General features: G+C 40.9%; 1 long non-coding RNA gene across 1 annotated transcript; it reads right to left on the reverse strand.

Moving 5' to 3' along the window:
- LOC122800789 lies at window positions 1-26,392 on the reverse strand. Its single transcript, XR_006364642.1, has 2 exons — window positions 26,241-26,392; window positions 1-115 (listed from the first exon to the last, which is right to left on the reverse strand). It is a non-coding gene; the product is annotated as an uncharacterized LOC122800789 (long non-coding RNA).
- Between the last annotated feature and the right edge of the window lie 771 nt (window positions 26,393-27,163).

The raw sequence follows: 27,163 nt of genomic DNA on the forward strand, positions 1-27,163 counted from the left end.
AGAACTGCTTCTCTGATGTTACCATGATCTTGTTCTTCAACTGTTCAATCTGAACTATACTCCCAAAGTTTCCAGTTTTGCCATTAACTTTCATCCTCTCCTTCAGAAACTGGCCCTGCTTAGGGAAAAGAAAAACAATTGGCCACTAGGGAATGGGACCCTAGGCATATACTAGGGAAGAGGACCCTAGCAATACAGTCTTTGTTAGAGGCATACTTGCTGAACAAACCTATAAAAAACACTAAAGACTACATTCATCTCAATATTTACTGAACTCAAAGAACATGAACAATGTACCAATGTTAAAACTTAATCTCATACCACTAACACCAAGAACATCTGATTTGCCTTGAACCTGTAAACGATACATTCAAGTCAACGATTTAACATGTGCTATAAGTAAAGATTAAGTTTTGTAACCTTCCTGAGTGTTAAGAGATTTAACTCAAAATTATTTCTAACACAGACTCTTCCCAGAAAAAGAGATGTTTTTGATGGGGGGGGGTTCATCTATTTCCAGTTTCTAATGGCTGACTACAGTGGCCATTTTACTGTTCAAGCCACATTTAAAATGTCCAACTACCAAAAGCATAAAAATCAGCTCAGTAAGATATCACACCCCCCATCTTGTTTTCCATATTTGAATGTCTAGTTGCACTCCACCATTCTGCTGCATCACCACTACCTCAAACAGTTGCCACACAGGAGTTAATTACACTCTAGCTCAGAAAACCCTCTATACCTTCAGCACCCTTCTCTATAAGAAATCCCATTTCAGAGCACACAACCCTCCTTCCATATAATGCCCCAATGTACAACAGAGCCAGTTACTGGTTTCCAGCAGTACGAACTGAGCTGTTTACAGAATAGGTTAATCCTTCATCCCCCAAGTACATTTTATGGGTGCCAATTCCTGGCAGAGGGATAACTATCCAACAACAAAAAAAAAAATAACGGCCTAACTTTGGTGCTTAAAAGCACCATTATATATACAGGTACACTTAATACCATTACAGATGCTAAGAAGCTACAGCTTCTGGCTATCACCACACCAAAAAGGGAAACTAAAGTGGCAATGACCTGTCATTCACTGCTTCAGCTAGCCTCCTTTAGACCCGTGTGCATCCAAGGCTCAAATCACAACAGAAAAGTAAGAATCCAACCACTGCATAAAAAAGCCACTTTGGAAATTAAACTGTGTGCTTAACATGGTAGCTCAGCAGCGCTGATGACCATTATGGATGTGTCAGTGGAGGCTCTCACAAGATTAAGGTTCAGTATCCCATCTCAATCCTTTCCAAATTCAATACACAACAGAAAGTAAAAGCACAAACCAGAGTCCAAGGCCAGCATCTTCTTTGTAGAAGTCACCCCTCAGGTTCATAGTTTAGTACTAAGCTAACTGCTCTTGCGAGCCATTTTAAGCCTAGCCAATTATCCCTAGTGAGACCCAAACCCAGCACCTTGTGTTTGGAAGGCAAACACCTTAGCCATTAAGCCACCCTCCCAACCCAGCTCAGCTCAGCTCTACAGAGAGAAACTTTTCAAGTTAAGCATTTACAGCTCTTGGTATGCTTGCCATGAAATCTACATACTATCCTGCTCTCCTCTGTATGACCATCTTTTACTGCTGATAGACACTGCAAAAGGATATTATTTTGTAGGATTAATTGACACCCTTAGTACCTGCTGCACATCCTCAGAAACAACGTGCCTAAAAAGGTAAAATAATTGAATCATCCAAGCAGTTTGTTGTAGTTTTAGACTATGGTGTATCAAACTTCCCTGGTTTTGTAAAAGTAGACCCAACCTATGAGGAAGTTTGCGGTAATTGCTTCTGGTCCACTCCATAAAGAACCACTGTTGCTTAAGCCAATTCCACAAGGGAGACCACTGCTGCTTAGGAAGCCTCTAGAGAGCCCTTCTGAATATTCAGAATGACCCTAGATATCAGTGGAAAGGGTGGAAATGCATAAAGGAAAATCCCTGGCCACAGGAATGAAAAACATTTGTGCTACATAACTGCTTGCAAGGAATCCTAGAATAGAAAGTACAGTTGTGTACACTTACCATAAATGTAGATGTTAGAGTGTATCCACTGTTTCAGTCATCACAATTGGGTCATCTGCCTGCAGGTAGCCCTCAGCTGGCCTGAATACCAGCGTCTTCGGATTTCTGCGTCGGATGCAGTCGCTTCTTCCATGACATCAGGTCGTCAGGGGTATAAAACATGCAGCTGACGCCATTACATCAGTTTTTCTTGCCCCAGTTGTCAGGTGCCCCCCACAATAGGAAACAATTATATGGTATGGAACATCCCCAGCAAAAAGCAAATACACATGATATACTATATGCCAAACAAGGAGGAAAGGTAAAAGTCAAGAGAAGTCAGGGGGCTGGAGGGAGGGTAACCAGGACTGCAACAGTGAATACACTCGAACATATACATTTATGGTAAGTGTACACAACTGTACTATGTTCTTCGTGTTTCACTGTTGCAGTCATCACATTTGGGTTGATGCCCAAAGCTAAGGAAGGGTGGTGGTAGTTAAAAAGCATTAGGGCTAGCAATAAGGCCCTGTAAAACTGCTGTGGCAAATCCTGCTTTGGATTTAGAAAAGATGGGCAGGTGGTAACACTTGGTGAAAGTATGTACAGAGCTCCAGGTTGCAGCTTCCAGGATGTCCCTGGTAGGGACTCCTCTGAGAAATGCAGTAGAGGTAGATGCAGCCCTAGTGGAATGTGTTCTTATCCCCTGTGGGGTAGGTTTTCCATGGTGTTTGTAGCAGAAATGGATGCAATGTGCTATCCATTTGGAAATGGTTTGCTTTGAAATGGCCTTCCCCTCTGCCCCTGCAGCAAAGCTAACTAGCAGCTGGTCAGATTTTCTGAGAGGCTTAGTCCTGTCCAAATAGAATCTAAGTTGTGTACGTCCAGAGAATGCAGTATCCTTTTCCCCTTTATTCTGAGGATTAGGGAAAAAGTAAGCAAATAAATGGACTGGTTTAGAGCCACACTAGACACCACCTTGGGCATAAAGGATGGATTAGTCCTGAAGGAAACCCTGTCCGCATGGTAGATAATGAAGGGTTCCACTGTTATGAGGGCCTGCAGTTCTGACACTCTTCTTGCTGAAGTGATGGCTAGAAGTAAAGCTGTTTTCCAAGAAAGGAATTTCAACTCTGCTGTAGCAGCTGGTTCAAAGGGGGGAAAGAGTGAGTTTTTCCAATACAAAATTAAGGTCCCAAGCTGGAATGGGAGCCCCTCTCGGGGGGGGTCTTAAATGTTGGCCCCTCTAAGGAATCGTTTTAGCTGGGGATGAGAGAAGAGGGGTGGCTCGGTATTATAATGTGTTGATATGGCAGGGGTGGCTCAGTATTATAATGTGTTGATAAGGCAGAGGCATGAATCTTAATTGAAGAGAAAGATAGGCCCTTGTGGGGCATTTCTGTTAAATAATCTAGAATATGAGGTAAGCTGGGCACCGTTGTGCCCATACCCTTGAGCCTGGCTCCAGGAACAGTATCTTTTCCACTTTTCTGAATAGGATTTTTCTAGTACTAGGCCTCCTTGCCTCAAGAATGACATCCAGCACTTAATTTTCTGCAGGATTCCCTTATTGGGATGTGCAGGCAAGCTTCTTTAAGTCTAGAGTTGCCAGCTAGGCATCCTTGGCTAGCATAGGAAGAAGCTGCTGAAGAGTTAGCATTTTGAATTCTGGAACCACCAGAAAGGTGTTGAGAGTAGAAAGGTCCAAGATAGGACTCCAGGAGTTTTCTTTTCTGGGAACCAGGAACAGTTTTGAATAAAAAACTTGTCCCCTTTGTTCTGCTGGAACAGGTTGAATAGTCCTGATACTGAGGAGAGAGGGCATTTGTTTTTGGGTCTACGCCCACTGGGTTGGGGGAAGGTCTGGCCATCCACGTGGGGTTGGGACTGAGTGGAAGTGGAATCTGTATCCTAGGGAAACTATGTTTAAAACCCATTTGTCTTGGGTAATGAGTTCCCAGTTTTTTGCATGCAGGGCGAGCTTTCCTCCTAAGGGAGCAAGTAGTTGAGCAAGGCTTGGTAGAGTTAAGGATAAGTCATTGTGCCATTTTTCCATAGGGGGGTGGCTTACTACTCCCTGCTTTGGAAGTGGGGGGCCCCCACTGCTTAGCTCTGTGCATAGCCTGAGACTGAAGTCTTGGCGGTCTGCTGCTCCTGGGTTTGGACTGAGAAGGCCTGGAAGGGATTGGAAAGGTCCAGTTCTTTGAAGGCCAATGCCTACTGAATCTAGTTGGCTGTACTTGTAAGAAATCTTTATCAGTTTGCATAGATTTACCTTTTTCCTCCATCCTTTTGAGGACTACTTCTACTTTGTTGCCAAAAAGGCGCTCTTGTTGTAAGGGTGCATCCAGTAATTTAGCTTTAACATGATCTGGCAAGTTCTGTTCCTTAAGCCAAGCATGGCTTCTAAGTACAGACCCAGTGCAGCAGCCCTGCAAGATGCTTCTAAAGCATCAAAACCACATTGCAAAGTATGTTTATCTACTTGGTCAGTAGAATGCATTAACTCTTGTACATCTGTGTTCAGCACAGTCAGGAATCAACATCATTTTCTGTTTAATTAATCCCATAATATGCTGCTGATACTTTAACATATGAAACTGGCAATTTAAAGCCCTAATGGCCAAAGTGGCAGAAGTATATACTTTCTTACCCCATCTATCTAAAGCTCTAGAATCCCTATCAGAAGGGGTAGGATTTTTGGCAGTAGTAGCCTTAATGCCTTTTGGTCCTTGGGAAATGGTCTCTGGATCCGCAGTAGGATTCTTGTAAATTAATTTGAGAGAGTCAGGTACTCTGTAGTACCTGTCAAGTTTCCTGGGAGCTGGAGGCAAAGTGTCTGGGGTAAGGCTGGATTCCAAGAAAACATCATCTACAATCTCCAGAACAGGAGGGATAGCTAGAGGCCTGTGTTGAGGCAGGTTTAAAAATTCCCCAAGTCTTTCTTTGGATTGAGAATAGTCCTGGCTCTCCCAGCGGAAATGCTCCCTAAGGGTATGTAAGGTTTCACCAAAAGAAAAATCTTCTGGAGGGGAAGCAGAGGGAATGGAATCCTCTGCATCAGAATCCTCATAAGTAGATAAGGGTAAATCCTGGTAGTCAGAAGGAACATAGATATTAGATTCCTGATCAAAAGAATCAGAAAGAAAATCAGTTCTAGTTCTCAGAGGGGGAAGGCTCGCTTCCCCTAATGAAGGTAATTAGGTCTTCAGCCATTCTAATCATTTGTTTTTGAGGCATATGGGCCTGAAAATGCACTTTGTTCGTCGGTTTTCTAGGCTTAGTGCAAGCTTTAGGCCTGAGGAATTCGGTATTCTTAGTTTGAAATGAAGTCATCGGTTTGATATGAAAAGCAGTAGGCCTGAATACAGCCTCAGATGCCGGTGCCTGCACAGTGGCTCTGGACCCATCCAAGGTAGAGACATCCGCAGGTTCCATAGTTGAAGAAGCATCTCGCTGCATACCGGACTCCGAATGGGTCTCAGTAGAGGCCTGCAAATCTATAGTAGCGGGTATCAGGGGCTGCGAAAGCACCCGAGTACCGGCGGACTGGTGACTAGCTTATCGGAAGCATCGTCGGCAGTTTTGGACCTATGCGGTCTGTCTCTGTCTTTATCCTTACATTTTTCCGGAAGATCAGTAGTCGGATGGCTTAATGAAGCCATTTCAGAGTACAGAGATCGAGAACAAAAATATTTAGCTACAAAAATAGCCCAACAACGGATAGTTTGGGCGTAGAACAAGACACAAAACCGACAGCAACAGACATTGTGGTCTGGGCCTAAACAGGTGATGCAGTAAGAATGAAAATCTCTGAGGTATTTGCTTTCCACAGGCAAGACAATTGTTAACTTTTTCTGACATTGGTTAGAGCAAGAAAAAAGGATCCCCAACAGGGTACTTATCTTTTTGAAGACTTCAGGTCTGAAACAAAATTTTCAGGAGTCGGGCAACCAGCACGTGCAAACTGCTTCTGCTTTGAGCACCGCACGGCAAGAAAGACTGATGTAATGGCGTTGACTGCATGTTTTATACCCCTGACGACCTGACGTCATGGAAGAAGCGACAGCATCTGACGCAGAAATCCGAAGACTCTGGTATTCAGGCTGGCTGAGGGCTACCTGCAGGCAAATAACCCAAATGTGATGACTGCAACAGTGAAACATGAAGAACATCATATTCAGTTGTCCGTTTTGAAAGCATGCAAACAGATCTAATTAGGTGTTCCCCAAAAATTATCAAATTCTGGAACACCCCTGCCATTTAACTTTCATTTGAGAGGGTCTGTGCTGGTCCTACACAGCTGGTCTGCCACTACATTTCACAGACAGAATGTAGAAACCTTACAGGATTAGACAGTGTTTCAAAATGACCTCCCAAACTACCACAGCCACCCTGCAAAGTCCTAGTACCCATCTGTTTATGTACCACATCACTGTAGTATGGTTTGTAGTCTTCAAATACACTTGGGACAAAATATGAAGGAAGAGATTACATCGCTGGATCACTTCTAACATTTTTATGCATTTTTGGCTTGTCTTGTTTGTACTAAAGATCATGCAAATTTACTCTCATTGATACAACTCCCCATGCAAAATCCAATGCATCTGACAAAGACTGAGCAGGGATGAGACAGAAAGACATGGATTCAGAGAAATCTGGTTTCTCCACCAAAGTGTTCAAGCCCCAGTACAGGAATCTGGGCCTGTGATCAGTGTACCTTTCTTACAAAGACAGTCACAGTCCAGAGAATCACAAACCCTAAAATCACAAGACTGTCTCTGGATTTATTCAGTAGAATATCTGGGGGAAAGGAAAAAGAGGAGTACTTATCTTAACTGCAAGAGAAGCTCCAATAGAAAAAGGAAAAGGCAATAACAGAAGATATCTAGTACTAAGGGGCTACTGGCAATGGAGGATTACAGTGGCATGCATTTATATTCCATCTAAAATTGCTATAATGGAGCTTAAGAAAATTCTGGGCGAAATAATCAGCTTTCAGCAAGGATTACTTCTTATTAGGCGGGGAATGGAATTTGGTTGGCAATGGTGAAGATGCGTCTAGGGAGCTCAGAAGGGAAAATAGAACAGAGGGTAGATTTTTGAAGAAACTTTTGAAAATGTTTGGCATGGAAGATGTGAATTCAGTAGTAGGAGTTTGGAGTGAATTGACATGTTATTCTCCAAGATATAAATTCTATCTAGCCTAGCCCAGTTTCTGTACCTCACAGGAACACGTGCATTTAATTGAAGGTCTTGAATTGTACCCAATAGCTATTTTAGATCATGCGCCAATAATAACCAAAATAAAAACAAAGACAATGGCGCTTTCCCACCCATCTGTTGAAAAAGAGGAATTTAAGTAATGGGTTTTGGAAACTATTCAGGAGGCATTATAGAAGTTAGAAATTTCTTCTGAAAATATAGCTAGGGTGTGGGATAAATTAAAGTGGAGTTTAAAACTAGGGTGGAAATAAAGGAAAGGGAGATATGGTTAAGTAGTAAGAATTATTCAGAGGGACTGACAAATGTTGAGAGTATTGCAAAATAGGAGGAATCTCACAGAACAGGAGCAATTACAGAATGCTCAACAGAAAATAAGGGATTACCTTGATAATATTGTTTATTTGTAGAAGCTGTGTGTCTTGAGCACATGTTCCAGGCCATCTTAGTTTTAGCCAAAGCCATTCTTGCATTTCAGTGAGAGGGAAGTGTTTATGGTCACTTGGAGTAAGCACCTCACTTGTTCTTTCGAGCTTCTTTTAAAGTTGTTTCAGGTTTCAAGTTTCTGTTACTTAGGAAGTTAACTTGAGAGTGTTTCTGCCATTTCACTGAGCTAATTGGAGGAAGGGCACTGAGAAAACTGATCTGTGATATATAACATTAAGTATACTATTTTTTGCTTATTTTATGAGTTATTTATAAGACTTTTATTGTCTGCTGCATACTTTTCTAGCTAGTTTCACTGTGTGAGGTATTAACTGGAAACTGGACATTTTCTACATTTGTTAACCATCTGTTTGGGTTTGTCTGCTCTGAATTTTGTTTGTCACCCTCCCTCCCTATTGGTATCCTGTTCTTATACTTGGTGGCTTTGCAGCTGCCCACCCCTACTGTAAATTTGATCTGGGACACTCCTCCCAGTCTAGTATCACTACCTCATTCTACCTAATACAGGGAGAACATATGAGAAGGCCAACCAACTTTGTTTCTTAACCTTGAATTATCTTCTGCTCCTCCTTTCCCCCTTTCTACTTTACAAAAAAAAATTCTAAGCTTGTTTCCTGCCTTTCCTGTAAGCAGTGTAGTCCAGATACAGATTTGCTGTATCCAGGACGGTTTGTAAATTTCTGAGCCCCCAAGCCTTTCTGTGCTGGAGGGAAGCCTAGGTAGCTTATCTAAAAAAAAAAAAAACTTTATGCATCGCCGCTTAGCTAGGTTAAACTATTCCCGGTGCCATAAAGTCTGCTCTTCGAATTTTGCCTTAGAACTAGCCATTTTTTTTAGTTTTTGCAATCAAATCTGTTTCTTTGAGCTCAGAACTCGTAAGAACTAAATAAGCTACAAATTACTACAGCACTCAACTTTCCTCACTTGTCTAGAGGAAAACGTTTTTTAGTACCTAATAAATAAGGGCCTATCCAGGCAGGTCTAAGAGTTAGCTCCCGGTGTTTTCTCCTGTCTACCTGATGAATCTGGGCATCTTGTGGCAATTGCCTCATGTACACAGACAACCCTCTCCTCCTACCACCCAACACTACAACCTGTGAGAGATGCACTTATATAGCCAAACTGGAAGCAAAGATCTCTTCACCCAAGACTGGACTAGACAAGTAAAGGAAGGTAAACACTTGCACCACACCACACTCATCACACAGTCCCTCAAAACCTACACCACCAAAACACACATAGAAACACAAAACACAGAGTCATTCACGGAGGCTCTCAATAAAAATCTACCCAAGCAACAGGGACCTCCAAAGCAGAAACGCAAGCAACCTCCACCCCCCCCTAACATAACCCAAATGACACACAGATCACAAACTCAGTGTGAAACTCAACCACAGCCCATAAGGCATAACAATGTACCCAACACTCTAGTCACAGGTGACTTTATACTCAGGCACACTGATATTCCACTCACCAGACTAAACAAGGAAAAAGTTACTGTCAGGTGCCGGGATCCACAACTTAACGCACATACTCAGGTCACTCCACAACAAGCACAAATATGACTCTGTCATGGTCCATATTGGTGTGAATGACCCGAGATGTACCTCCATGAACTACATAAAAGAGACATGGAGGAGCTGTCTGATCTTGTAGCCCAGGCAGGTATGACCCTAGCCCTGAGTAGCATCCTGCCATCACCCAGAATGATACCACAGTACAGGGACAAAATGATTGACCTCAACAATTGGCTAAGCTTCTGGTGTCATTCTAAGGGTATCCTGTATCTGTCTGCCTGGGATGGCATGATCAACAAACCACGATGCTTTGCCAGAGATGGCCTGCACCTGTCGCCCTTGTGATTCCGGATACTGGCTAAGGCACTTGCCACCCCCTATAGTGCCTTTTTTAAGCAAGGTTCAAATGACAAATTCACCACTGTAACAGGTACAAGCAAGCAAAATCTGAAGGTAATGCGACTCAATGCGAGATGTCTAAACCTCAAAATGCACTCATTCAAGGCACTCCTTAAAATGGAGAACATAGACATCTGTGCAGTGACAGAGACCTGGTTCAAGGCTCCAGAGAGCACCCTTGCATTACCAGGCTATAATTCATACCACACCTTTCGGCCATCTAACCTGGACCGAAACAATAAAGGCTGAGGCGTTTCCATATTCATTAAGGATATCCAGACCTCCAGGCTAGTTGCTCAGCATAATGCATCCGAGATTATCCAAGTGCAACTAACTCTGGGCAAGACCGCAATCCCAACTGTAGCTTGCTACAGATTCCCACTCCTCATTTCTTGATGCACTGGAAAATATTAGGGTACAACCTAACACCCTAATAATGGGCGATTTCAACTACCCCACCATTAACTGGGAAAACTACTCATGTACCAAACTTTTGCTCAACTTTTTCTGGAATTCATAAATTCTAATGCCTTGGACCAACTTATCCACACCCCCATCAGGGGCAGCAACACCCTAGACCTGGTCATTACCAACATAGGCAACCGGTGTTCCACACCAGAGGTCAATTCCTTGTTGGTCAGATCCGACCACAAGCTAATCACCCTAGACATCCACATCCCCCATTAGGGAAACTACCGTAAAATATTTCTCCAAAGACAACTTCACGCTTCTTAAGACAGAAGTGGCAAACTTCATGACACCCATGCAAACGGACAATAGAGGTACGACTGCTGAATCCTACACAAATGCAGTTTTATAAGCACTGACACAAGTGCATGGATTGTGCAATTCCTAACAGAACCAAGATGCTATCGTCCAAAAAAAAAAGGAAGCCAATCTGGTGGTCCCCTGCCATAAACAAACTCTACAACAGAAGAAACTGTTGTAAAAAAAAAAGGAGTAAAATCCTATGACTGGAGGAACTCCCAGGTCAGCCTCAGTAAGAAGCTGAGATTCCTCATAAAATCCTCCAAAGCTAGTTACGAAAGCAAAATTGCCACTGATTCTAAAGATATTCTATAGCTAAGTCAAGAATCTCAAAGGCAACACTCAGATCTGCTCTGCTTTACAGCTCAATGGCACTAAATATACAGAACCAACTGATATTGCCAATATCCTGGCAGATAGGTTCAGTGCTAACTTTACCCCCCCCCTCACCCCCTAAAGGGCCCATCTCTATACCGGAAGAATGCAAAGTTCCTGTAATCACGGCTGCACAGGTAAAAACCACACTCTCCAAAGCCAACACCACAGCATCCATGGGACCCGACAACATCCCAGGCTGCATTCTACATGAACTACAGAATGAACTGGTACCCCACCTAAGTGCCATATTCAGTCATAGCCTCACCTTAGGCTTTGTGCCCACTGAATGACGCACAGCGATAGTTATCCCACTCCACAAAGGGGGAACCACCACGGACCCTGGGAACTACCGTCCCATTAACGTGACGAGCCTGGTCTGCAAGGCTATGGAAAGTATCATCATGGAACTTATAAACAATGACATCAGTAATCTCCACACTCTGGACCCCACCCTGATCGGGTTTGTAAAAGGCAGATCACGTCTCATAAACCTGATAGACTTCTTTGAAGCCATCACCAAAGCCATAGATGAGGGTAAGGTGGTTAAACACAGCCTATCTAGATCTCGCCAAGGCATTATAGATTATCTCACTAAACTAGGTATAAATCCCTATGTCACAAGATGGGTTGCCAACTGGCTCACTGACAGAACCCACGCCGTGAAAGTAGCAGACTCCAAATCCAACTTCAGACCAGTGAAAAGTGGAGTACCACAGGGTTCAAGTCCTGGGCCCTCTCCTGTTTGGTATCTACTTCTCTGAAGTACAGGCTAACACAGAAGGTCTTTGGCTAACAAAGTTCACAGATGACTGCAAACTAGGAGCCATAATCGAAACTCCTAACGATGTGGACATCCTACAAAAGTGCCTCAATGACACAGATGCCTGGTGTCAAAGCCATGGCCTCAAGCTCAATGCCAAAAAGTCCATTGTCATCCCTTCTGGTAAAAAATCTGTACCCATGAGCTACCACATAGGCGGTAGTCTACTTAACAACGAAAGTGTAACAACAGACCTTGGGACACAGGTGGACAGTAGTCTCTGCTTTGATAATCACATTGCCACAGTAGTCAGGAAATCCTTCTACGTGGCACACCTCATCACAAAAGGTTTCTCATCCAGGAAAAAAAGAGGTCATTGTTCCCCTCTACTCGTCACTCATTAGACCCATTATAGAATACAGCACCCCTTTTGATATGTACCTCACAAGACAACTACAACAACTGGAAAGGACGCAGAAATACCCCACAAAGAGGATTACCAGCCTCAAACAGATGCCCTACGCAGACCATCTCAAAAAAACTCCAGCTTTACTCCATCGCATATCGCCTACTCAGGGTAACTTTTTGGCTAGGCTTATATAGGTCCTAGTGCCTACCTATGAACGTATATGCACGAGTTTAGAAAGACTGCTGTTAAGCAACTGTTTGACAACAGAGCACAAAAAGTTTAAGTACAACGACTCTGGCAACAAAGTGGAAATGGCTGTCACCAAGGTTAGGGAGCCTGTAACAAGAAAGTTATCAAGGGATCCTGTAGATGTACAAGAAATACTTTGGAAATTTAATACAAGAATTAAATATGCCAAGATCAGAGGTAGATGAGACGCAATTACTAACCATTAGGATAGGAAGAGATGAGAAGAATGGTTGTATTCCTGTGGAAGTTTGGCAGCTAGAAGGGAAAAAAAACAAAGATTTGGGAGGTTTTGTTTAACAGTATTTTAAGAGAAGTACCAGCATCCTGGAAGAACGTGGTGGTAGCTGTAATACCTAAAAAGGGTAAAGATCCATCAAATCCAGCTTCCTTAAGGCCCATTTCAATACTCTACCATGATTATAAAGTGTTTATATCTATAATGGCTAAAAGAATGGCAAAAGTGATACCAAAATTGATATGGATCAGTGTTGTTTTGTGGAGGGGAGGCAAACATGTGACAACATTAACAGAACACCGATGATCCAGAGGGAAGCAGAATTTAAGAAAATACCACTGTTGGTGGGTCTTGATGCAAAGAAAGCATATGACAAGAGTAGACTGGGAGTTCATGAGCAGGGCAATGGAAGCAGTTGCTTTCCCTGATAAAATTATAAGGCTGATTTATGAGTGGGTGGGGTCCTCTCTGACATTTTCTGCATGAGCAGTGGAACCAGGCAGGGGTGTCCTCTTTCCCCTTTGTTTGCATTACATTTAGAACCACTGGCAAAGAAAATGAGGGACTTAGCAATTCAAGGATACAACTGGTATGGTTGTCAAGAAAAGCTGGCTCTATTTTCAGACATTTTGTACATGACAAAACCAGAAAAGGACATTACAGTGCTGTGTAACATTTTAAGACAGTTTCAAATCTTCTCGGAATACAAAATTAACAAAGCTAAAACAAAGGCAATAGTGATAAATAATATACCCAAACGAATTGGTCCAACAATATCCATATTTATGGGGATATGATAAAATGAAGAATTTAGGGGTATGGATTAGAATGACTCCATTGTGTCAGCTAAGGATATTTGGGAAGAGACTAAACAGAAGATAAGATAAAAATTGAGAAACTGGAAGTTTTGGATGGACCGCCTGCATATCCACAAAACAAACAGCACCAGAATTAGCTGTTCTAAAGACTTAAACCTTGCTTGTGATATAAATATGACCTGCTGGAGAGAGAGGTATGTATCTGAGAAACCAGCGCGTCTACTGAACAGGCTCCCCCCATCCATGTGAAGCAGAGTTCTTCCCTTACCCAATTCAAGTGCAACTTGGACAACTGGATGGGAAACAAGAAATTCATCCCTGGTTTGGCACCTATGTCTAACAGACACAGGTAACCTGTAAATGGGTCATCTTCCCATGCCATGCTTGCATTTATCAAGGGTATCAGAACTTGTCAGAGATTTGGGAGGCATGGCTAGGCTTGAGAAGGCCCTTGTGGTCATTAGCCTAGTAAACACCTATGAACCTTTGTTATATGGATAGTAAGATACAAGCAGTTAAAAATGTTTAGTCCCTTTAGTCTTATACACAGGTCAGGCATATTTTTATCAACCAGAGAAGTTGTGAACAGCACTTAAACAGCTGAAGGATTTTATCTGGGAGGGGAAGACAGCAAGGATCAAGTGTGATAAGCTGATTCTTTCAACAGAAGGCGGAACAGGATTAGCCAATTTGAGGGGGTATTTTAGAGCAACACAGTTAAGCTCTTACACATACCATAAGCAGAAAACTATTATTCAAAGGGGAAAGAAGATATGGGAGAGCCCAAGAAATAAGGAGAGACTGGATGCAGACTCAAGGAGAGTGACAATAACCATACATAATATTATGTTCACAAAGTAGCAGGGAGTATTTTAAGAACTAAACAAGCACAGGAATGGAGAAAAGATTCTGCCGATAGGGATGACTGTAGTTAGGGATACAGACAATAGATAAAGAGGGGGCTGGAATTTACTGGAGAAAACTGGCAATGGATCCAAGGTATTGGGAGCAAATAACTGGAAAGGAAGGGTAACAGAATGGGAAGACGCCAAGAATTTGGGCTGCATGTTAGAGATTGCCTTCCCTATCAAGGATTGACATCAGAGTATAGGTAAACAAAAAGAAATAGAATCTTGAACAAAAGCTACTGTTAAAGGAATTACTACAGCATATAAAATATTACATAACTATAAGAATCAGAGGAGCTTAGAAAGGACTGGGAAGGGAGATTGGATAAGCAAGTCACAAACAGACAATGGGGGATATATGTATCTCCCCCAAACATGGATAAGAAATTCACAAAGACAAGTATAGAAGATTTAAGATCTTTGCCTGAAGTGCTTATACAGGTATTTTTATACCGCAAGTGGACTCCAAATAATTTTTCCTCAGGTGAATAGTAAATCTTGGAGGTGTGACATGGGGAAAAAAAAAAAAAAGAGGTAATTGGGAACATTTTTTGGAAGTGTAATGCATTTGCAGACTTTAAAGATTCCCTGCAGACTGCTCTTTCAGGGATGCTGGGTGAGCAGATTAGATGACTGGGGAGATGTTTTTGAGCTATGATACAGAATCAGAATTGCCTAGACATAAGTAAAGCTTTGCAGAGTCCACTTACGGCGGCCGACAAAAAAGCAAGTACTACAAATTGGAAATCAAAGTCTAAACCAACTTTACTAGAAGTAGTGAATATAACAGACAAAACTGGAATTGGAATCTTTAGAAAAGGGAAGGAGCAAACTACATAGGAAAAAACAAGAATTGCGTGAATATATGCAGAGAAGGAACACGGTTAAAAGTAGGCAGGATATGAATGATCTATATAATGCTTAACTGACAATGACTGGATAGATAAGTGATCTATTATGTTTGCAACTACAGTTTTCAATGGTGTCTAGGATGCATAACATTTGCAACTAAAGTTGTGTCAATGTTATGTAAGAATGCCTATGTCACAAGTGATTTTTCCCTTAAACAGCAAAAGACTGGATTAAGTCTGGGACTGGCTGGAGAAACTTGGGAAGGGTCAGAAATCCACTTTTTCTAGAGTTAAAGGACGTACTAGAAACAATCTTATTTGAGGAAATGAGAGGATTTCTGAATATTTATCTGGAATCCAAAGACTAAAAGGAGATTTCTTAACCATATAAAGGACTCCCTGAAACTTGGAAAAAGATGCTGACAGGACTATGCAAGAAAGATCTGCAGAAAGGCGAGTGGTCTGAAAAACAGCCACTGCAGAGTGAGCCACCAACGGCTGAGGCACTGACAGCCTGCTGTGTTGGCAACGGCTCCTTAGACTAGAGGGACAAAGGCAGTGGTAAGCTGATCCAAATCTCAGCCGAAAATGAAGCCTGAACCCTGGTCAAAGCTTCTGGAAAGAGTCAGTAAGTTGTCAATGAAGTGCATACAAGCAAACACCCCCCCCCCCAAAAAAAAGTTCTAAGTCAATACAAAAGCAGCACACTTGTTCCACAAATTAGTGCTACAATTGAAAACAGGCAGTCCCTGTTAAAATCTGCCAGCCGTTTCCACAAAATAGTAAACAATTGCTGCAATTCTTAAGAGAAACCCTACAGAATTTATCAAAAGTGTGGTTAGGGATTCCCCAAAGGGAACTTTTGTTCAGCAACGGAAGACAGAAGCATAGTCAATCCTCCAAAGCCCAGGAGCAGCACTCATGGGTGGCAAGAAAGTCCAACAATTTTTAAGCCCAGGCTGCAGTTTTGCACATAGAAGCTTGAGACACAGCAACCTGGGCTTATTTGTGGGGAGTGAAAGATTTTAGAAGGCTGGCCACCCATTATATTCTTATCAGGATATAACCAATATAGCCAAGGGTACATCAGCCGCTATTCATGAAAATCAGTGATTGCCAATCCTATCGTGGATCTCCTGAAGTTAAAACGGACTCATTTCATGAAAAAATTTTAGCTAGAAAAACTTAAAATTTAGTACCTAAGAGATCTCATTTAACAGCAACCCAGAGCATATCAAGTTGCAATCTGGCTTTATGGATTACAAGTACACTACTACTATCACAATACAAATAAAAATCAGCACACAAGTTTTCTGATCTGGACAAGTTTGACAGTATATATATTCCCTTTTCTCTTTGCAATTCTGAAGAAAAACCTTCTCAGAAAGCTTTATTCTGGCCATAAAAATCCTATAAAACTCTGCTTCCACTTCTGTTATGAACAGTAGATCACCCCATACCAAGATAAAAACAGTTCAAGGGAGAAATGTTAAGACTCATTACAGGACATACATTTATAAAACAAGCACACTACTTTATTCGCCACTATCCTTTTGAGCTTTCAGAATCTGACAAGATATTCCTTGCTTAACAGAACTTGTACAGCACAGCATCAAAATTATAAGTGAAACCTTGTCAAAAATCAACATTGTTTCCTCAAATATAATTTATTAACTCCTCAATCTTTAAAGTTAGGTCAAATACCCAGGAGTAAAATATAACAAGACATTCACACTTATGCAGAATTTTGCATGACTGACTCAGCTAGGAAACAGACATTGGTTAACAGGCCAGAAATTGCCTTAAGTAGATTTCTCATCTCCAAAAATAAATGTCCAATTTAAATTCACCACCACAAGTGCTCACATCTGGGAAGTTCATTCCTTAGCATTACTGTATTAAATAAACTTGCGGTAACTACTGATGAAGACTGGCAAGTCTGCTACTACCATGTTTAAAAAAGTTTGGTCCTGGCTTGTTTTGCTGTTTTTGTTTTATTTCTGTATTGCCTTGCTGCTATTTTGAATACTGTAGTTTGTTTTTAATATCTGAAAGGTTGCTTCTATTCTTTTATAGGCAGATTATTAAAACTTCAATTCTTACACTTACTCTAGTTTGTCTGAAGGTTTAAGAGTGTTTATTACACTAATTAAGGACCTATTCATAAGACTCTAAAGGTCACTTGCTGTTAATCACTAACAGAGCTTTACCAGAGCTTTTATCAGAAAATGAGGATTAGGCAAAGGACCTTTATTTTTAGCTTGCTGTTTGGAGGCTCATTATTTAATTGCTACACTTTTTTTTGAAGGAAAAGGTTAGTTTGTTGTTATTTTTTTGTTTTGTATTGCCTTTTTATATATTTGAATACTGTAGAGTGTTTTTTCTTATCTTGTGTTTTTTTTGCATTCTCTTTTAAACACTATATTAAAACTTCAGAGAGAGACCTTTGCTCTCTGTTTCTTTTGCTCAAAATATAAACTGATATTAAAAGGAAAAATTCAAGAGACAGAAGAGGTTCTGTACAAGTTAATCAAAAGAACTAAATAATGGAGGAGTCACTAGACTCTTCTTCACTTTGAAGGTCAGTTAAGGATTTGTTTTTGTTTACAGGAGGTGCATTTCTGTATTTTAACACTGCTGTTTTGGAAAGGAACAGTTTGCTGTTATTCTTTGTATTTCTGTTCTGCCTTTCATATTTTGAATACTGTAGTTTGTTGGTTTTTTTCTTGTGTTTTTGCTCAGCATTCTTTTTTCATATTAAAACTTCTTACTGTTGTTTTCTTCTTCACTCTCTTTGTAGCAGAATTTTTTCCTTTGTTAATTTTAAGTTGTCTAATTAAATACCACTCTCTCTTGTCTTTCTAGTTCTTATGCTAATCCAACCATACCCATTATTCTCCTTCAATTATGGCTCACTGTCTTTAATCACAAAACATTCACTTGCCAAATCCCACCCTTCTCTTATTTAAATTTACTTCTTGTCCCACCCTACAGTATTTCATAAAATACAAAAGTAACAACCCCCTTTTAAGTCCACAGTCCATTTTATTGTGGTAAAACTCCACTAAATTACTAAATCTCTTTTTTTTTTCATTCTTTCAAGTTAATCTTGCCTTAATCTATCTTCTAAACTAGCACTCTTAGAGCACTTTCTTTCAATCTTACCTACTCAAGTCCTACTTTCTCTCTAGCACTCTCTAGTAGCTACTGCACATCTCTATCTTTCTCCTCTGACTTTTCTTATTATATATAGCACCCCTTGCTCCCACCCCCCTACCTTGGTTACCACCCCCGAGCACTCTTTAAGATAGTTTTTGTCCTAGGCCTTCTAGCATTGCCCCCATGCACACCCCCGTCCTCTTTGCTCAGCTTTTGAACCTCAGTCCATTGAGTGTCGAGGGATCAGCCTCAGTGTCCTCCTCCTGCCTCATCATTGAACACAAGATTGGAGAGGCAATGTTACAATCCTCATGTACACAGGCAGACAACCTCTGGCCATACCCCACACAAAACTGAAACTGGCAAGAGATACAAGGATATGGCCAAACCTCACACTGAGTTTGTCATCATAGGACTGTAGTACATTCAGTCACTCAGGAGAACACATAGACACACAACAACATATGCTAGAAACATAGTCAATCAATAAATAAAACCACAAATCAGACAAACCCACAAGCCAAACATAATACACCAACAAACACACATCAACAATCCAACACACAGACCCTAACCACCAAAGCTCACAGTCACACAGTCCACAACAGGAACACACACAATGCAAACACATAGACCTCACATTGAGTCAGAAACAGTCACAGCACAATGCGCCACACACACTAGACTGAGTAAGGAGGTCAAAACAGTCTGCCTGTCGGGCGCCAACCAGAATCGCCACAGACTGAGTTCACTCAGGTCAAGTTCAGCTGCCTGTCCGCGTCATGACTACCACATAACGCTTGCACTCTGGTCTCTCAGACATAGGTCCACCTTGACATACAACAAAGAGACATTGAGGAGTCTCTCTCCAATATGGACATAGGCAGGTATGACCTGACCTTGAGACAGTGAGAGCTCTTTGATTATGTAATGACAATACAGCGTGAAGAACTTGCTGCATCAGCTTTAACATGCTCTGAATTGTACAATACAGAGATAGGTGTCCAATGTTTGTCTGCTGATGACATGCCTGACAAGCCAGCTGCTGGGATCCAATGTGGGTCTGCCTGCTCACCCATGCATTCCCGGGGATCAATGGGCTTCTGCCTGTGCATACCTGCTGGATGAGCAAGGCCGAATTTGGCAAAGGCACTGTGCACCACAAAAGGCAAAAAAAAAGGCTCAAATGCTAATGCTACCACAAAGTCAGACAAAAAAAATGCCTAATGGGTAATGCTGAGGCCCTTCTCAGTATCAATGCGTGCACTTTGACTGCAGTGACAGAAACCTGGTTCAAGGCTCCTGAGAGTGCAGTGACAGAAACCTGTTTTACCCCTCCATCGATGCCCCAGCAAAAAAAAATCCAAGACCAAGGCAAGCTCGGGGTATCCAAAAGACATACAAGACACCCACACCTCAAGACTGGGGGCAAGCGACCATCAAAGACACCCAGACCAGGGGCAACAATTAACCATGAGCAACCACCTCACTTGTTGTAGGCAATTAACCATAGGCACAGAAACTCAGGCAAATCCTAGGCTTCCTGAAAACACTGGGGGATAAATGTATCACCAAACACACCTTCCTGAAAACTCTTCAATTACCCTAATATAGACTGGGACCATCACTAAAGGTCACTCTCAAACCCCTGAGGTTCCTGGAATTGTAACAAACAAATGCCATGGAGCCCCAAAAGTTCCTGAAAACAGAAACTCACATGGTTCTTGTGATCTCCATCTCATCCCCCAATGAAACAGACAAAACATTCTTCACCTCATCATCACCTAACAATCATTAACTATGCGTTCAACACCGAACTATACCCATCACTGGTGATATCAGACCACAACCTAACTGATCAGAAAGCAGTCCCGAACGACCATTCAGTCACTTCACCCACAGTAAAGAACTTGCCGTCTAGAGACCAGTGAAAAAAGCTTTAAGTGTGGTCTCCTTAAGGCCCCTTGAATCACTTGCAAAAACCACACCTAACAGCACCTGTCATGCAAGCCGCTTCATGCATTACAAATGCAAAGACAAGCAACATGCAGGACAAGGCAAGCTGCATAAGTAAAGCCAAGCAAACAAAAAAACAAGACAACAAAGGTAAATGGCCAAAGTCCCTGCAAAGATCAGCAATGTTTGAGGACTCTACAAAAATGAGATAGCTTAAAAGTAAAAGCAAAAAATCTAAAAGGTAAGACACCCTTGATAACTAGAAGTAAAAACTAAAGCTAAAGAAAATCCTTAACAAAGAAAATTTGAGAGAAAAATAAAAGAAGATCAAAAGACAATCATGCGCAGAACTATTTCAAAAGAAAGAAACAGGATGTGATCCTACCTGTTATAAGCTCTATTACCAAAATAATGATGTGAAGATTGACATTCCGGCTTTACTCCCCCTCATACTGGCTGTATCTTTCAGTGCAAACTGCTCCCATCTCCCCCAAACCTATACTGCAACTGCAGCCTCCCTCAATCTCCAAAGCAAGCACAGAACTGCTCTCCTGGAAGCAAAAAAACACACTGATGGCTCAGGACCCGATGGTGCAGTGCTCTCAACCAGCACAAACTCAACGAGGAATCTGGATGTTAGCTAGACAGCAGTTTTTCTGTAGTCCCCACACTGATACTTGGCCTAGGAGTCACCGATCCCCCATCCACACCACCTTCGCCTCATGGCTGACAAAGGAACCACTGCAAATTAGCGAGATTAGCATGACATCTGCTATCGGACCAAGGATAGGAACATTTCTCATAATGGTCTCATATAAATAAAGACATGTTATTTTGCAGATGTTGAAAAATCTCAAAACTTTTTTTGTCAGTCTCAAGGATCATTGATTTGGAACTTTAGTTGCAAGGCCTCATTCATGTCAACTGGCGCCATTGATTCATATACCTCACATACAGTCAATCGATAAACAATGCTCCCACAAATACCCCACATAAATCACATCAAAACTCATCCACATAGATGTGCACACCCATACATCACAACCAGGGTTGCAACTTACTATCAGACTCAAAGCACAGGGCCATGTCAGATGTCCAGACCTGGTAAATGTCTCCTGGCCTGTTCTCTACACAGCCAGTACTTTTGGGTCTACTCTTGTTTGCATTTACTTCTTAACTGCAACAGTATGGTTGACTGAAGGTTATAGCCAAAGCAAACTGACACAGTGACTTAAACGGGCTTATACACAGAACATCATCTGACACATCAGACAGACAGAACTGGTGCCAGAAACGCAATGGTGCCATAAATGCATGGCTCTTTAAGCGGAAACACCCTTAGCTATAGTTATACCTTAGAAAACAATCAACACCCATTCCACTGTATCAGCAAGAAGGGGACTACAGGACCTGTAGAGTCATACCTGTAGTGGGGACACAGAAGTAGTCTAGTGGTAGCTCGTCTGACACCCATTGCACACCTGTAGGAAGGAAAGGGGATTCTCATCTAGATCATGAAGGGATTCCTCCCACCATCCTCATCACTCATCATAGTCTCCTATACTCCAATGATCAATTATTAAATGTTGAGTACAAATGCCCAGCAGCAGCTAGAGGACCCACAAAAGTTCCTTGAAAAGGATAAAGGGTCCTCAAACATTGGTCCTATGCTGCCCTTGACTGAAAGAACTGCTTGCTCTATGAAAGATCCCAGCCTATCATCCAGAGGTGACCTTAAGGTACAAGTTGCCTTGCATGTCAAGCAAGGCATTGATGAATATGCTTCAAAAAATCTCACCTCAAAAGAGCCAGATCCATCAGAGCACTTAAACCTCGACACGAAAATAATAGGGCCTTAAGGAGGGAGAGATCATCTGGAGAATCCTCCTCCAAAACCCAAATGAAAGGGTAAGATGCAAAGCCATGCACTAGAGGAGGGCTGGCCTGGCCTCAACCAAAAACTGACCAGATGGATGGAGGGACCACATTGTACACCTCAGATTCTCTCAGTCACTGCTCAACACAGAGGCACAAAAAAAAAATATATATTCCCTAAATATAAAGGGGGTGGCGTGAAGCAAATCTATGGGCTGGGCAGGAAATGCCCTCGGGCAGATAGCCTAGTATGAACCTATGAACCTATGTTCATAGAACAGATCCTTTAATGCTCTGTAGATCAAGATTAAGTCATGCCTTTGCCAGTATTGTGCAAGGAAGTCTAAATATTTAACCTTTTAGTTATGGTAACTATTGAACGCTATTTATCTTTAAACTATTACAAAATGCACTGAAGAAAATTACTGTGTTTTTACTTTGAATTCCAAACTTTGCAACACTTCTGCTCCAACTTAAAAGGGCACATTTTGATACAACACACAGGCAATTTTATTCTATATTGATAGAAATCATTGAAATAGTGCATGAAGAATCACTCCAAGATTAAAGAAACCCTCACATCAGTTCCTATAAAAAATATAAATTGATTTACAATTATAAACAAAGCTTGCTTTTTTAAAAGCTTCTACTTTAACATTAATCTGCATTTAAGTCCGAATACAAATAATCTAAACTAGTATGTAGGCAGCTTTTAGAGACATTTACTATCTTATTTAAGACATGCTTATTTTCAGCAGCGTTAAGACTATTTTGCTTTTAAACTCAGCACACCCTTATTTTATTCCTTACTTTGAATCACATTTCCTGCAGAATTTAACAGTTAAACTTACATTTCTCATTTACACACAAAAGATAATCTTTGTACTTACTTTTGTATCCTAATATTACATGGTCACTTTCTGGAAGAGAAGTCCCTAATGAAAAGCAAAGATACATTAAGACTGACAAAGTCAGAGTGCAAGTGGGTTGTAGATCATAATCCACTTATTACAAGTAAGACACGGATGGCCAAGAAATTCACCCCAAGATCAAAGCTCTAGAGGTGAAACCTGGCATTCATGTTGAGAACAAACAATAACGGGTTATGATCGGAGACCCAACCATAATTCTTTGTAGTGAATGGAGTTATCTGTTTCTAGTACTACTAGTTACAGAAACAAAAATGTTAAGTGTTTTGCCTGTTTTGAAAACTGGCAAGCACTTGGGAGAGCATCTTCAGAAAGGTAGGGACATTACAGACACTGACAGCAGACAAAAACAACTGACAGATTTAATTTCTAGTACGATACCCATCTCAACAAGTGAAGCAGGGGATGCTTAACATTAAACTTGGGTCCTGCACTAAAGAAGCACTTAAATTTGCCCTTCTGGATTTTGGAGAGAAATCATCGTGCCCTGTGCACTACAAGAAAATTGTTTTCATGTACTGAAACAGGAACAATTTGATCAAGATGTTCTCAAATACCTATGACTTAGCGCCTGTTTTAGTGTAAACAAGTCACCACTCAAAGTTTCAACCTCTGAGTATATCTGTTTGGCTTTGAAAAAAGATAATTTAGAGTCAGGGGAGTCTAAAACTATGACCATGTGGATAATAACATTTTTCAAAATGTTAAATCAATTTTGTTCAGGATTTTTGATAGACATGACAGAAGAGACAGCAATTATTTCCCTAACAAGCAGATTCTTCTATCCCTACTTTCTCAAAAAGTCCTGTTTTTTGTACATGTACACAGTCACTACCTGTAAACCAGGACTACCTTTTGCTGATTAGGTTTTTGCCCCCTATACCCATTTAATATTTAAGCTTGCAGTATTTATAGGTGGCTACTGGACCAAAAGACATTTTAAGCTTAGTCAAGCTTAGAGCAAATTTACCAAAGCACTACTGATGTCAATACCCCAAGGAAATTTATGGTTATGATGCAAGCTTTCACAGGCTAACCCTTGTCCATTATGGGCATAGGTGCCAAACCAGAGTTACATTTGTGACTTCCCAACCACTGGTCCAAGTTAGGAATGAATAGGATTAAGGGATGAGCATCACTTCACATGGTGGGAAGCCTGTTTCAGAGAAGGGGGTAATCTGATACACATACCAGTTCAATACATGTACACATACATACATGTGGGAAATGTGAACTATTCTAATTTTCCCCACAGGCTTTTGATCCCTCAGAAGTCATTGCTTACTGCCCAAAGAATTATGAACGAGCCAACAACCTTTGTCCTACAGAGCACAGATGTAGTCAGCCATCATTGCCTGATATTTCTAAAGCAGAATGGCCCAAAAATGTCTACGTATGTCTCAGATGCGTTTTACCCAGACATACATTTACTTTGTTTATGTTAGAATCAATGATCTTTGCAGTTAAAAAAAAAAAAAAAAAAAAAAAAAAAACCTAGTCTGGACCTGTAGTCAAAAATAAAGTTTTGGAATGTAATTTAAAGAACTCCTCTTGCTCGCGTATGAAATTACATCTGAACCAAAATCTTTGACACAAACATCAGCTCTAGAAGTGTCAATCATGTAACATCTAAAAAAGTGACGTAAATAAAAATCAATATTTATGTAAAATTCCTGGTATCCAAAATCAAATGCGTCTCTACCAACACCAGTGGCAAGACACCAAAATGTGCATGCTGGAAAAAATATATCTGCTTGACTCAAAAAAAATAGCTTTATTTTGTGCACAGCAAAGCTGGTTAAATGGTTTTGCTTCAGAAATTAAGTCTGCTTCTATAATACCCTGATGCAAATGCTCTGACAAAAGAAATAACTTAACATTCCAGGTGGTTTCAAGTGTAATGACCATACAATGCATTGTTTTAATTGTTAGTGCATACTATATAGGGTTCTACATGTAACATTGTGTCAAACATGCCAAAGGCTGCAGGTGTGAAAGTATCTGTAAGCTCCTGAACTGAAAGGACTCCTGGCTTCTCTTTCCACATAGTTCTACTTGAAACAAGTCGCTGGGTAGAAAAGAAAAGCACAAAACAAGACCAGTGGTGCTGGGCAAGAAAACAGATGAATATCTGAAGAAATAAGGGTAAGAATTCCCCCAAGAAGCACTCTTGCTTCATGGAGACAGTGATTTGCTACAGAAAAAGAAATTACACTTGTTTTATCTTCAGCTTGATGATAAATTTGTTGGTACTTGCGTATTATCGCAACCAGATTTCTAACCCTGTGTACTTCCTAATGCTATCGTAAACTAAAAATGGGTGTGTGAAGTCCAAATTAGTTTTGTATCACCTTGGTTCTGAAAGAGGAACTGGAGTAATGGCCAAATTCCTCTTCCATGGTAGCGTCCTTTACCACTGTAACTTCATGCAAAAGAAAATGAACAGGGAAGAATAAATAATGCAGCGCTTACTACGTCAACAAGCACAGATTCTTCCACAGTGCAATGTAATTATCGTGTTTACTGTTACTGAACAGTCTTTAAGCAAGCAGATTACAGCAAAATACACACCATTCAAAGACATACAAACAACATGTGCATTGTAGTCTGTGTTGAGGCGATGCATGTTACAGAGGCTCGCAGTGCTATAAATAAAACACAATTTAAAAAGAACACGAGTTCCCATCAAAAAAAAATAACCGATTGCACACCTTACTTCAGCCCTCCATGAAGTCAGAACAAAAGGATATGGTTAGAAATGCACTTGTGAAGAAGCACATTAATCAGAAGCTTGAACAGCTGCTGTTACTGACAACCTGCTATTGTATGCCTTAACGAACTTTTCCATTCACACACTGTGCTAAAGGACGCTACCCAAGAAGAGGAATTTCCCTGTTATTCCTGGTCCTGTTTCAGAAGCAATGTGATAAAAAAGTTATTTGGAGTTTACACACCCCATTTCACTGTATCATAAACTAGTCTCGCTATAACTTCACCATTTAGGGCGACTTCGAAATGTGGTTGTGATAATACGCAAGTACCAATTTTTCTTATGCATGAATGAAGACAGTTATAGTCTCTTAACCAACTGACCAAGCAGCTCTATCTGCATCATTCCTGCAAAAGTCAATAAAACAAATACTGTGCAACCAGAATATGTTTAACTTCAAGTATCCACAGCCCAGTTTCAATCAATGATTATCAATAGGACCCAAACATCCACCAAGACAAATACCATTACAAACAGTAAAAAAAAAGTCAGTTCCCTCAGACAACTTAATGGAATTTTTGGCACAGAAGGTCTGCTTACAAAATTCTCAGAACTAAGGATTCCATCTTCCACTGGATGAGTGAGGTCAAGAATGAATCGCCAGCTGCATTTTCTGCGGTCTTTCTTCGAAACAAGCTTTTTCTAGGGGGGAAAAAGGTATTAGCTGAAGTAGGATTTTACTTTGAGTAACTTCAAATATAAATAAATGAATAAAGCCTTTGAAAAAACAATGCAAAGAAAAAAAATTAAAAGCGGGACAGTGAAGCTACTAAAACCAAAACAAGAGAGCTAACAACAATATCACAATATGAAGTTTAGCTTACATTACCCAGATAGCTCATCCATCAAATTTCTTTCAAAGAAGCTGGTTAAAAGTTCAATGGCAAGTCAAACTAGGACAACATGATGATCAAGCACCAAGGTTTCTAGCTAACACAGAGTATTGTAGCATAGGTCGCAACTCTAGGATCTTCAATGGACCATTTCACATACTCAGTATTAAATTATGTTATTAGCTACTCATCCCAAAAGAGCCAAACATGACCTCCACTGAGAGAAACTAATTACCACAACCTTAGCTGGTGACAAAGTACCAAAATGTTTGCATCCCTCATAGTAGGTAGAAGTGTTAAACTGGAAATTAAGGTGAATTAATGCCTAAGCCATCTCTGCAAGATCAACATACTCACTCAATTCTTTAAAATAAAAATATTTACTCCAGGGCACAAATTGTGGCACTGGTGGCAACATACATTCAGTAAACCATGCACACTAAGTATAATTCTGATGAAACATGCCACCAACAACCTGCTAAGAATTCATCTTGTGTATCTCATAAAAAAAGTTTGTATTGGGCAAATTAACCATAAATAAGCATGAACAAATCCAAGTTACTGCACATATGCTATCAATCCTCCCCCTTCAGGTATGTGTCTGAGTTCTTGTGTACTTAAACCAAGCCT

This window comes from Protopterus annectens, chromosome 4.part1 (assembly GCF_019279795.1).
Source record: "Protopterus annectens isolate FY-2018-M chromosome 4.part1, PAN1.0, whole genome shotgun sequence".
NCBI lineage: Eukaryota > Metazoa > Chordata > Ceratodontiformes > Protopteridae > Protopterus > Protopterus annectens.